Genomic DNA, 13,996 nt, shown 5'->3' with positions numbered 1-13,996 from the left:
TTATTCTAGCAACTTTTCTAAGATTATACAAGCAATGTTTAAAATGTGTCCCTGGTTTTGGGCCTTTGCCCCCCCCCCCCTAATAAATTTTGGCTTTTTCCATATTTCTTGTGCTGCATAGTTCTTCAGATGGAGAGAAGCTTAGTGCTGCTTATGCAGTACCACAACAGGTAGAATACTTGCTCTTGATGCAGAAGGCTGTGGGTTCTACTCCCACATTATGTTGTTGGATTGCCGATACTGTACTTTTAAATGGGGTGGATGCTACAGTCCTAAGAATGTCGTCTTTGGTGGAGATACTTAGTAACTATAAACCTGTTATCAGTTTGCCATCCATTCCCTATTACAATATTACTAGCTTATCATTTTTTAATGTAACATAGGCAATTTATTCTTCAAGGGCAATATGCACTTTATTTGTAGATGAAATGAAATGTAAAGTTGCTTGCTAGCAGTAACCTCTTCATTAGTTACAGTTTAGATCTCTTTAATGTCAAATTATTTAAATGACTTTTACTTCTGCAGAGATTATGCATATTTACTGATACTGGAGGACTGTAGAAGTTTGAATAGACTTTTATGATGGAAATGTTCTGAATTGGACAATTTTGTTCTTACTGGTTCATACATTTTGTTTCATTGCTTACTGGAAACATGTTCAAAACAATAAATTTAAAATGCACTCTAACAAGTGTGCTATATTAGACAAGGAATATAATTGAACACAGTCAGGAAGGTGTATCAAAGAACACATGTATGTTTCATGTGCAAGGGGCCTATGATTTGAAAAGAGCCCAAAGGTAATCTTTATCCACCACTGGCCAGATGCATTTTCTTTGAATGTGGGTTTCAATGCTGTATCAATGAATGTGAGTTTCAAGGGCAGAGAAGTTTTAATGCTAAGTAAGTCTATTTTCATTGTGAGACTATATTGCTTTGTTTAGCAGATGTCTATTAGTGTTTGTGCAATAAAATGTATAATAAGTTTTAAAAGAAATCCAAATGATTGTAGAAGTAAAGTAGTATCCACATTACTGTGTTTATGGTAAACGGGGCAATATAGCCAAGTAATAAGACATTGGAATGGTTGCGGGGGGGGGGCTGTGTAAGGGGGGCCTATTCAACCATGATTTTGTGAGTGGGAAAGGGCACCAAACTCAAAGACAGCCCTGGGTGGCACAAACTCTAGCTGCACCACTGTCTGATCAGTAGGCCATGGAGAATGAATGTTGGAGGTCTTAGCAAACTATACAATTCTTTTGCTAAGATTAGAATATCACCTACCATTAAATGCCCTACTTTTACCACAAAACCCACGTACTGCAAGTCAAGTCACCAAAAACAAAATTCCTAATGTTTATCATCATCTCCTACACATTTAAAAATGGTTACCATTTACTATAGTGTCTGGGACCATTTTTTGGTTGTCTCTTTTTCAGTTTACATTTGAAAGTTGGTATCCCACAATTCCATTGGAGTGGGTGGGGCTATGTAATTTTGTATGCAAATTTTATGTTAACCAGTGTACAGATTTGTACCTATTTTCCATGGGCTTTTGTCCAGATTTTTGATGTATCCAGGTTGAGAGGTATGATTAGGAGTGGCCTACACAGTTTTACCAAATAGATATGCAAGTACTGTAAGATCTTAAATATGTGACACAAATATCAGCCACGAAGACAGGTTTAAATATTAAAAACCAACCTCCGTACAGGAACGCTAGCTGTCCGAAGCGACAGCTACCCTCTAATTCAGTTCGTATGCAATGTTCAACCAGTTCTATTCAAAAGAAAGTTACAAAACACCAAATCCAGGTTTCCAACAATACGGAACATAAAACGTTACTACGGCTTCAGCTTAACAGTAAACTTGTCAGTGCATCCAGTTTGTTGAATAAAAACAATAGCTCCAACTTTCCATATAAAAGGGAACGTTCTTTATTCACAGCAATTCCATATCAGTAAGCGCTTTCACCCTGAAAAGGGCTTCCTCAGACTGTACAATTAATTACAAAAGACACAGCCTTTATATACCTTTAGTAATCAAGTAAATTAACACTAATTATCCCATCATACAAATCAACTTACATTATAAAACATCTAATACCCTTTATTCATTTTAATAGATAAGAATTTTTAAAAATTTTTAAAAACTAAACATACTCATAGAAAATAGACATACAACTAAAAAAGTTGTATGTCTAGAATTAATTCACGTTTAACCTACAAGGTTTAAAAACATTAAAACCTCTCTTTTCCTTATTAAAATCAGTCATTCTACTGGTAATTAATTTTCATGCCAGTAGATGGTGCCAATACACAGTTCTTCATATTTATTTCAGTAAGTAACAAATGCACCTATAGCCTACTGAGCAGAATTAAAAGAAATTCTTGTCATACTAACCCCTATGATAGGACAATACACACATTTCATATTGTAAGATGACAAGAGGTTTTTCGGTATTAACTCTTTCTTACTTGGCATAAACCAGTCTCAGTTAATTCCAGTAATACTTAAAAACACAACATTTAATAACTAAAGTGCATCAGTACATTAATTTTTCATATGGAGAGTTCCCTCTTTATATTTCATATTAAATTAATAATAAAATTGATGAGAGCTTTTTGTCTTATGTAGAACAAACTAATCACGATTTAGTCCTTTGTTGCTCTCTTGAGCTCACCATATAGTGACTAAAGTGTCTCAGTGCATTAATTTTCTTACTAGAAGTACCCTCCTAATCTGTCTTTAGTCTTGATGTTATCATACACTTAATGACATTATGCATCATATATTATCTGGGGTATCTCAGTGCTTTAGCCTTCTTTTTTTCAAAAAAGGTTGTATACCCACTTTATCATTCAAGCCTGGAAATTGGTCTGACCTACATCTTATGATCCATTTAGATTCCTGTTCCAGTGTATAATTCTCAATATCCCCTCCTCTAATAGTCTTAGTTATCGCTTGCATAACAAAAAAACTGAAAGTATCGTACTACCCTCATTTTGTTGTGTTTAGCCAATGCGTTTCTCTCATCCCCTATTCTTACACCATACATATGTTCTCTTATACGTTCCCTAAGTTGTCTATTAGTTTTTCCTATATAGAACGCATCACATGAACTACATTGGGCCAAATATATCACATTTTCTGTCCTACAATTCGTGCCCGTCTTAAAATTATATTCTTTCCCAGTGGTCGGTGATTTAAACTGTGTATCAGTGTTGATGAAACAACATTGTTTACAGTTATTACAGGGAATTGTGTTTACTGTGTGTGTTATATGGGTGTTATAATTCTTGTGACACAATGTTCTTTTTATATTTGGCTTATTTCTGTAACAAAATTTAGGTATATCCCCTACCAACAAGCTTATCTCTTTCTCTAACCCTAAAACATGCCAATGTTTACTTATAATATCTTTCACTTCTATGACGTCTTTCGTATAATACATAGTAACAGGGAGTTTATCAAATTCCAAATTGTTACTACAATCTTCACTTACTACATTTTCCCTGTCCAAAAAATATGGACGTGCTCTGGTTCCTCTCATTTCATATACTTCATTTATAGTCTTAACTATATCTTCCTCTCTATATAGTCTATCCATGAACTTCTGTTTCATCCCTGCTATTTCTTCTTCAAACCCTACGATAGTAGGATTTAGCCGGGACGCTCTCATGATCTGTCCCTTAATGATGTTATCGAAGATGTGTTTGGGGTGCATGCTCTCTCTATGTAAAAGTGTGTTCTTGTAACATTTTTTCCTATGAATAGATGTGTTTACAATTCCATTGGCAAGTTTTATAACATTAACATCTAAGTAAGAGATGTAATCCTTGGAATAATTCATAGTAAATTTTAAATAACTAGTGAGACTATTTATTTCTCTCTCAAATTCTAATAAAGTCTCTTCACTCCCTTTCCACACCAAGAAAAGATCATCTACGAATCTTTTAGAAAAAGTGACATTTTGTCTATAACTTGATAATGGGAACAAACATTCCTTCTCCCATTCGGCCATGACAATGTTGGCGTAGCTACTGGCACAAGAAGTGCCCATAGCTACGCCATCATTTTGCAAGTAGATGTCTTCTTCAAAGAGGAAAATGTTATTTTCTAGTATGATTTCTAGAAATAGTGTTAATAAGTCAATAAATTGAGGGTCCATATCCGTATACTTTTTCAAATAATTTTGTGTTTTTTCAATACCTATAGAGTTCGGTATCACCGTAAACAGACTCGTCACATCTAGAGTGACCAATATATAATCAAAACCTTCTTGTATTTTAGACAAATACTCATATAAGTCTAGCAAAAACTGTTTACTGTCTTTTAAAATATTCAAATTTTGTTCAACTTTATGAGGTACAAGTATTAAATAAAGGCTTATCTTTCATCCCTAGCAGGTATAGTGATAGTGCTGAAACCATTATTGACTTGAGAATGTTTGTTAGAAACATACAACTTAGGTTAGATTTTGGTTTGACCGACAGAGATAGAGTGTTGAATAGGTTTAAATCACCTAGTACTTATGTTCCCATATTACATCCAGTGTTGGACACATTTTCGAGATTAGTAGAACATGATATACATACCCACAGCTCTGAGAGGAATGTAAGGAAATACAAGGATAATTTAACATGGATGCAAAGGAAAGCACTACAAGAACTTAAGAATGATAGGAGCATTATTATAGTTCCTGCAGATAAAGGTGGACCTATTGTGATTATGGACTATGAACACTACTCAAGTAATATGAAAACTATGTTGAATAGTGAAGGATGTTATACTAGGTTAGACATTAATTATGTTATATATAAAATATTTAGAGTCTATGACACTATAGATGACTTGCTTAGTAGTAGATTGATAAAGAAAGATTTCTTTAAGTTTTTGAAAGTTAATTATCCGTTGATTCCGATTTTAAAAGGACTACCCAAAGTGCATAAAGGACTTAGAAATCCACCTATGAGACCAATTGTCTCTGGACAAGGGTGGTTGACGGAACCCTTCTCACTTTTTGTAGAACATCATTTAAGAACAGTAGTTGAACAAAATTTGAATATTTTAAAAGACAGTAAACAGTTTTTGCTAGACTTATATGAGTATTTGTCTAAAATACAAGAAGGTTTTGATTATATATTGGTCACTCTAGATGTGACGAGTCTGTTTACGGTGATACCGAACTCTATAGGTATTGAAAATACACAAAATTATTTGAAAAAGTATACGGATATGGACCCTCAATTTATTGACTTATTAACACTATTTCTAGAAATCATACTAGAAAATAACATTTTCCTCTTTGAAGAAGACATCTACTTGCAAAATGATGGCGTAGCTATGGGCACTTCTTGTGCCAATAGCTACGCCAACATTGTCATGGCCGAATGGGAGAAGGAATGTTTGTTCCCATTATCAAGTTATAGACAAAATGTCACTTTTTATAAAAGATTCGTAGATGATCTTTTCTTGGTGTGGAAAGGGAGTGAAGAGACTTTATTAGAATTTGAGAGAGAAATAAATAGTCTCACTAGTTATTTAAAATTTACTATGAATTATTCCAAGGATTACATCTCTTACTTAGATGTTAATGTTATAAAACTTGCCAATGGAATTGTAAACACATCTATTCATAGGAAAAAATGTTACAAGAACACACTTTTACATAGAGAGAGCATGCACCCCAAACACATCTTCGATAACATCATTAAGGGACAGATCATGAGAGCGTCCTGGCTAAATCCTACTATCGTAGGGTTTGAAGAAGAAATAGCAGGGATGAAACAGAAGTTCATGGATAGACTATATAGAGAGGAAGATATAGTTAAGACTATAAATGAAGTATATGAAATGAGAGGAACCAGAGCACGTCCATATTTTTTGGACAGGGAAAATGTAGTAAGTGAAGATTGTAGTAACAATTTGGAATTTGATAAACTCCCTGTAACTATGTATTATACGAAAGACGTCATAGAGGTGAAAGATATTATAAGTAAACATTGGCATGTTTTAGGGTTAGAGAAAGAGATAAGCTTGTTGGTAGGGGATATACCTAAATTTTGTTACAGAAATAAGCCAAATATAAAAAGAACATTATGTCACAAGAATTATAACACCCATATAACACACACAGTAAACACAATTCCCTGTAATAACTGTAAACAATGTTGTTTCATAAACACTGATACACAGTTTAAATCACCGGCCACTGGGAAAGAATATAATTTTAAGACGGGCACGAATTGTAGGACAGAAAACGTGATATATTTAGCCCAATGTAGTTCATGTGATGCGTTCTATATAGGAAAAACTAATAGACAACTTAGGGAACGTATAAGAGAACATATGTATGGTGTAAGAATAGGGGATGAGAGAAACGCATTGGCTAAACACAACAAAATGAGGGGTAGTACGCATACTTTCAGTTTTTTTGTTATGCAAGCGATAACTAAGACTATTAGAGGAGGGGATATTGAGAATTATACACTGGAACAGGAATCTAAATGGATCATAAGATGTAGGTCAGACCAATTTCCAGGCTTGAATGATAAAGTGGGTATACAACCTTTTTTGAAAAAAAGAAGGCTAAAGCACTGAGATACCCCAGATAATATATGATGCATAATGTCATTAAGTGTATGATAACATCAAGACTAAAGACAGATTAGGAGGGTACTTCTAGTAAGAAAATTAATGCACTGAGACACTTTAGTCACTATATGGTGAGCTCGCAGAGCAACAAAGGACTAAATCGTGATTAGTTTGTTCTACATAAGACAAAAAAGCTCTCATCAATTTTATTATTAATTTAATATGAAATATAAAGAGGGAACTCTCCATATGAAAAATTAATGTACTGATGCACTTTAGTTATTAAATGTTGTGTTTTTAAGTATTACTGGAATTAACTGAGACTGGTTTATGCCAAGTAAGACAGAGTTAATACCGAAAAACCTCTTGTCATCTTACAATATGAAATGTGTGTATTGTCCTATCATAGGGGTTAGTATGACAAGAATTTCTTTTAATTCTGCTCAGTAGGCTATAGGTGCATTTGTTACTTACTGAAATAAATATGAAGAACTGTGTATTGGCACCATCTACTGGCATGAAAATTAATTACCAGTAGAATGACTGATTTTAATAAGGAAAAGAGAGGTTTTAACGTTTTTAAACCTTGTAGGTTAAACGTGAATTAATTCTAGACATACAACTTTTTTAGTTGTATGTCTATTTTCTATGAGTGTTTAGTTTTTAAAAATTTTTAAAAATTCTTATCTATTAAAATGAATAAAGGGTATTAGATGTTTTATAATGTAAGTTGATTTGTATGATGGGATAATTAGTGTTAATTTACTTGATTACTAAAGGTATATAAAGGCTGTGTCTTTTGTAATTAATTGTACAGTCTGAGGAAGCCCTTTTCAGGGTGAAAGCGCTTACTGATATGGAATTGCTGTGAATAAAGAACGTTCCCTTTTATATGGAAAGTTGGAGCTATTGTTTTTATTCAACAAACTGGATGCACTGACAAGTTTACTGTTAAGCTGAAGCCGTAGTAACGTTTTATGTTCCGTATTGTTGGAAACCTGGATTTGGTGTTTTGTAACTTTCTTTTGAATAGAACTGGTTGAACATTGCATACGAACTGAATTAGAGGGTAGCTGTCGCTTCGGACAGCTAGCGTTCCTGTACGGAGGTTGGTTTTTGAATTTACGTATTTCTTAACAGGAACGCGCTCTCTGGTGGAACGCTTACGCTGCTGTGTTGTATAGGTTTAAATATATTTAATGATAAGTCATAAAAAACAAGAAAATACTCAGTAAATCATCACAGTAACTTTGGAGTTCAAAATCACAGGAAATATTTATAAAGAAATTACTATACCCTAGAAACTTACTATTACAGCAAGGCAAGTGTGGTAAATGGATCTTCTACCTGATGTTGACAGATTAAAGACAAATGCAGAATGCACTACCTCTTTCAGAGAGTTCTTAAATTAATATCTCAAATATCGCTGCTAGCATACTTGCAGCATGACATCACATCTTGTCATCTGACTATCCCAGTTGAAAGCTATTGATACAGCTGTAGCATTTAGCATCTATCTGTGAAAACACATAGACCTTGGATCTTTTGGCAAATGGTGGAAGTTCTAAAATAGTTTACATTCCTCAACATATAAAGATGATACAAAAAACTTCTAGCTCTAGACATTATGTCTCCTGTTGCACTGAAACAGAATGATACCATCTCGTTTATTATGTGGTTATAAAGTAATTTAGGTTTTCAGCTATTCTTCTGAAGTTAACTCCTTGTGTTTCAGTCCCCATTGTTAAAATACATATACATCTAAACAGTTACAATAGTGTATATACATTTCTGTTTTTATCCAGCAGGGTACACTGTGGTCGCACCTTTAGGCTTAGTACTGTATAAACCCTTTTCACACACACTTCTGTACCAGCAGTTTGATATACACATAACATACAGTTCTAATACATTTGTAACACAAGCATATGAATCTTGTTGACATCCCCAACTGACATATAATTATTTACAAAATTCCAGCTAGTTGGGCTGGCAGTATCTCCTTTTGTTACAGCTTCCATACTACAAGCCATACTGGACTCCTTAAGATAGGATTCTGCCAAGAGTAAGCTTTGCATGGCAGAAGCCAGATACTTAGGATAAAATGCTGGGAGAGGATAATTAGAAAGCATACAAATTATAAAATGTTAAACAAATGCCCTATACCCAACATTTGGCATTTAGAAATTGCAATTCTCTTACTATGTTAGGCCTAACAGGCTGCAATAAAAAAATAATTCACAGTTGCACATCCATAGCCTGTCCCCTGACAGATGTTACAAAACCAAGGGTGCCTATCTAAATGTGATCACAGCAGCAGATGAAGCTTTTAACTACTTAAAAATTATTTTTAGATTCAGAGATTTTGTTGGTAGCCCTTGTCCTTACTAACCATAGGTTGTGTACTGCTATGTATCTTAAGTTGGATTTGTGCTATCTCAGGAAGAACAACCAGTCTTCTGCCTGAATATGACTGAGATCAGATATTCTGCCACTGGATGACACTATCTCACTATTAAATGGGCACTAACCTCAGTCTAGTATTATTTGCACCTCTGCAATAGTTGTACAAACAACAGTATGTGAATTGTTTCTAATTAGAAGCTGTGGAATGCAGTCTGATTGTAGTGTTGAGAAAAAACATGAGTACTTTGAACAGGAGGCATACAGTGGAAGGAAGTCTATTGAAAGTGGAGATCATGTTGGAAGTAAAGTCTGCAATAGTAACTTGAATAGACCAAACAAAGCCTAAGTACTTGAAGTACTTGAGAGTTTTTTGAAGCATCACAAGCAGGAAACCATAAGCAAGGCTTTGCCAAGTTTGTGTATAAATACCAGGCATTGTGAATTTTTAAAATAATTTTATTTGTAGATATGAACTTGAAAGAAAAGGCTAGTTCTTTTTTTACATTTAAAGTTTGCAGTAAAATAGTCAGGCATTGTAAATTTTTTAAATCATTTTATTTTTAGATATGAACTTGAAGGAAAAGTCCATTTTTTTACATTTTGCAATAAAAAAGTTTTTTTTCTTTAAAGAGAAGCTGACTAATTTTATGTCTGAAGCATACCATATATTGGAGAAATGTGATTGTAAAATTTATGTGTTTTAGATAATCACCCCAACTTATTATATCCATGTGAAAATTTGCAAAAAAATGTCATTCTATGCTATTTAGATGTAAGCAGTCTACTTTTAAGTTACCATGAATCTAACAAAAGTGAATTTCAAGGTATTTATTGAAATGAGGGTAAGGAGCAAAAATCTAATGTTTCAACCATCAAATAGCATAAATCCAAATAATTAAATTCTACTCCATTTACAAAAATATATATTCATTCTACATTTTGAATGACCTATCCCAATGCCTCTTGCATGCTGGCATTAGTGAAATAGATCATTGGTAGCCAAGGCCCAACACTGGTCTCAACACGATCCCCATTAAATCTCATCAAATAACGTTAAACATGATTTTAAGTTGCCAAATGTCATTTAGTTCAATCACAACATAGATTTATCTGCTTCAGCCTGCAAACCTTGTGTTCCTTAACACTAATCATTAAATACTTTCATCAGTGGTAACAGGCCCATATGTACGTACATATGGTCTGAGATGTAACAAAACTAAATCAACGATAAAGCAATATTAAATTGGTTATTAAAACATGAACTCTACTGCCATCAGTCTGATTTAGCATTCCAGTATACCTTTCATCCTGTCAATAAAAAAGTGCAAGTCTGATAACCTGTTCAAAATCTCATCACAAACTCTGAACTGTAATGCCATTGCCACCCTAGAAAACAACATTCTGTGGTATTTTTTCATTTACATCACGAATCACACTATACAATCTAACTGGCTACACTATTATCCCCTAGCATGTTTTTATGAATGAAGAGTAATGCTGTTAACCTAGGGGCAATATTTGTATGAGTTCTCAGCCATACCACCATCAAAATAAAAACAAAACTTCATTAAGGGTATTTCTAACTTGAACTGCTGACTCAAGGCAATTAAGCTAATTAGAAATTATGCAAGTAAAACCTTTGTATTTTGGAAGTTGCCATTAAAGTATACTATTAGCAATCTAGCTTCAGGACTTGCAAATTACTTTGATGGAAGATTACCTAATGAGCAGTAATCATTTTTACTAACTGTACCTGCCCTTCCATAGCGCTGTTGCAGAATTCTTTACTTAAGTGATCTCCTGCCAGTGGTAGCCCAATGTCCAGCCAGTATACCAAAGCCTTTAGTTCTTACAGACATTGTATGTCACACATATGCCACTGAGCAAGGCATAGGGCATAAAGGTAAGGTCTGATCCAGCTGCTGTCCACCCTCCCATGGATGTCTCTGTCAAGGGTGGTGAAAGCCCAGAGGACCATCTGGTAGTTGTTTTGGATTCTTCTTCTCTGACCCCATCAGAGGCCAGCATGGATCCATCTTCTTGCACATCCCCAGAGGCTTTTCAAATGTATGTACCTGATAATTGAAGGGGGAACCTCAACTGATTATTTCTGAAGGACTGAGGGAGATTCCCCAAATCTTAGTTCAGGAGGAGATTCCTATGACCACTACTGAATCTTTCCAGGGGTCTGGACCATCAGAGGGTGTTTCATGCAGAAAAAGAAGCTAAAAATAAAGCATACTCCCCCTGTTCTTAAGGATCCCCTACATGAATGGTAGGATTTCACTCGGTTTATTTAATGCTTTGATGACCTTGAAGCTTTCTCAGGGAGTCTCTGCGCATGCTCTTCCTTGGTCTTCTACTCCAAATAAGAGACCCAGGGAATTGGATTCCTCAGATGAGGACCTAGACTCAGGAGAAGAATCTTTGGCTTACTCTTCCCAAATCCCTTCCCCTTTGGACTACAGTTTGGAAGAGAAGGATTCTGTTGAGCAGAGTCACTGGAGTGATCCCTGGGGTGAATTTTCTATTTCCCATTTACTCATCAATATTTTTCTTGAAGAGGGCCAGTGAGGTGCTCTGCTTGACATGTATGGGAAGTCTATTCCATAGCATGGGCAGTTTCTGTGTTATGAACCTGTCCTTCCAGCACATTCTGTTGATTGTGTTGTGGTAATGAGGTTGAGGTCTCTGGAGTGTGTAGTGCGGCGGTATTGGGATTTCTTTAGATGTAGCATTTCTATCAGAGCTGGGTCAGACATGGCTTTTAAGTCAAGCAGAGATTGCCTTTAAGTAGGCAATATAAGACAGAGAATAGTTGGCGTTTTTTGAGTCTGTCCATATAGGACAAGTGTTTAAAGCCTAAGATCTTCTTTGTGAGGTACTTTTGCAGCCTCTCCAGTTGTTGCAGGTGTCTAGTGAGGTGCATGCCAAATGGGGTATTGCACTCGACGACTGGTCTAATGAGGGAAGAGTAGAGGGAGACAATGACCTCTTTCTTCCTGGATGCAAAAGCCTTATTAATGAGATGTGCCACATAGAAGGACTTTCTGATCACAGTGGCAATTTGGTGGTCAAAAGAGAGATTTCTGTCAACCTGTGTTCCCAGATCTCTCATAACTCCTTCTGTGTTCAGTGGCCTACCATCAATGTGGTAATTCATGGGAACTGGGTTTTTCCCAAAGGGGATGATGACACATTTTTTGGCATTGAGCTTAAGGCAATGGTTCTGACAACAGTCGTTGGTTCAGTGAGACCTTTCAGTAGGATGTCAGCATCACTTGGAGAGTTAATAACAGCTCTCGACTTGCAATTGTTTGTGAACTTTGTCAGCCAGAGTCCCTTTGTTTTGGCCTGGAATTCAGTGAAGTAGATACCAAACAGGAGGGGACCCAGGACTGAACCCTGTGGGACTCCACTTGTGACTGGTTGGCAGTCTGACTTGGAGTCAGCTACTTTCACACTGTGGGTTCTATCTGTGAGCCAGCTTGCAACCCACCTGCTGATATAGGGGATGATGCCTAGCTTAGTGAGTTTTTCTGATTCCTGAGTGGGGAATGGTATCAAAGGCCTTCACTAGATCAAGGTTGGCTGTATGAACCACCTTGACTTCATCCACAGCTCTGGTGACTGACTCAAAGAAGTCATCCAAGTTGAGCAGGCATGATCTACCCTTCACAAAACCAAACTGTGTTGGATCCAGAGATTGGAGATTCCCTGTATCCTTGTTTATTAGGTCCATGATGATGAGTTCCATAGCTTTGCATATCAGACTTGTCAGGCTAATGGGGTAATAGTTCCCTGGGTCTGTAGTCACTCTTCTTTTGGGGAGAGAGATGACTGTAGCAATGTGCCATTTGGTAGGGACAAAGCCTGAGGTGAGGTTGTGATTGAACAGGACACATAGGTGAGGTGTCAGTTCACTCTGTAGTTCATGTATAAAACAGCCAGGGATATTGTCAGGTCCCATAGAAGCTGTATTCTTGGCTTTGGACAGTGCTGTTTACCTGTGCAGCAGTAATACTGGATGCCTGGCAATCAACTGGTATTGTGATTGGTTCTTTGGGGGGAGGAGTAAAGTTGACACTGAATCTGTTGGCCAGTATATTGGCAAAATCAGTTTGCTTGGTAAAGGAGGTACCATTGTGCAGTAGCTCACTGCAAATCTGGGTATTGCCTTGGAGATTCTTTACATAACCACAGAAGGCCTTGTGGTTTTCCTTACTATCTGCTGCAATTCTGTTTTCATAGCTAGCTTTAGAGAACTTGATGAGGGATCTCAACTTTTGATTGAGGCTGATAAGGGAGTTTTTCCAGTCTTGGGACTTCCCCTTATTCCGCATCAGTTTCCTCCTTCTGTTGTAGAGTTTGTTTATGGCAGGGGACCACCAGATTGGCTTCCTTTTTTGAGGAGAGCGTCTTGGTTCTATTGGGTATAGCGAGAGCCATGCATTTGTGTACGTGTTTGTACAGTGCATTGGTGTATGATTCGGTGGTCATGCAAACTATTCTCCATTTGCATGGGTGCCATGAAGTTAGCCACCTCTGTTTTTAGGAGCCCAAAGTTAGCTTTGGAGAAGTTTTTTATGGTGGTTACCTTTGCGGGGGGGGGGGGGGATTTTCAAGGTGATTAGTTTGTGGTTGGATCTAACCAGGGAGGAGTTGACTACTGGTGCAGAGCAACACTCACGCATGTTAGTAAAGACCAGGTCAACAATGTTGCTACCTCTAGTAGGGGTAAGAACGAGCTGGTCCAGGGCATTGGAATTAATGAATTCCAGGAAATGTTGAGCAAGTGTATTGGTACATGAGTAGCTTTTCCAGTTAATGAAGGGGTAGTTGAAGTCACCCAGTATGAGAGTGTTAGGTTGGACCCTAATATTCTCCAGGGTGTTTAGGAATGTGGAATGTGAGTCTTGGGACATGGTTGAGGACTTATGTCAGGCCACAACCTGAATTGCTGTCTTACCCAATGTTAGCTGCACCTGAAGTA

Source organism: Protopterus annectens, chromosome 3.part0 (genome assembly GCF_019279795.1).
Source record: "Protopterus annectens isolate FY-2018-M chromosome 3.part0, PAN1.0, whole genome shotgun sequence".
NCBI lineage: Eukaryota > Metazoa > Chordata > Ceratodontiformes > Protopteridae > Protopterus > Protopterus annectens.
Note: the sequence above shows the minus strand (reverse complement) of the source record.